The sequence below is a fragment of the Micromys minutus genome, assembly GCF_963924665.1.
Source record: "Micromys minutus genome assembly, chromosome: 22".
In the NCBI taxonomy this organism is placed as follows: domain Eukaryota; kingdom Metazoa; phylum Chordata; class Mammalia; order Rodentia; family Muridae; genus Micromys; species Micromys minutus.
The window spans coordinates 46214996-46215336 of NC_137957.1; the positions used below are offsets into that span (position 1 = coordinate 46214996).

At 46.6% G+C, this 341-nt stretch overlaps 1 pseudogene across 1 annotated transcript in view; it reads right to left on the reverse strand.

Moving 5' to 3' along the window:
- The window catches only part of LOC308434945 (large ribosomal subunit protein uL22-like), a 552-nt pseudogene continuing 211 nt past the window's right edge, over positions 1-341 (reverse strand). The window contains exon 1 of the transcript in view: positions 1-341. This exon is cut by the window's right edge and continues 211 nt beyond it. The product of the transcript in view is annotated as a large ribosomal subunit protein uL22-like (transcript).

The window sequence follows — 341 nt, forward strand, 5'->3', positions numbered from 1 at the left end:
TTATTCCTGTGCCATGAGCTTTTGCTTCTTCAGTTTCTTCTGGGATATCTTTTTCTTCTGTGCAACCTCCTCTTCTGGCTTTGGAACAGTCTGTTCCTTCTCAGTGAGGATCATCTCACTGTGGCAGGGGGAGCTCATGTATGGGTTAATTTAGCCATGAGCTCTGTAGGTTCGCCGGCGCATCTTAGGTGCCGTGTTCACCTGGATGTGTTCAATGACTAGAGAATCTGCATCTAAACCCTTAAGTTCACATTACTCTCTGCATTCTTAAACATGTGTAGCAAAAACTCAGCACTCTTTTTTTGGCCACCGTCCCTGTGTCCAGCCCCACTGTTTGGCCT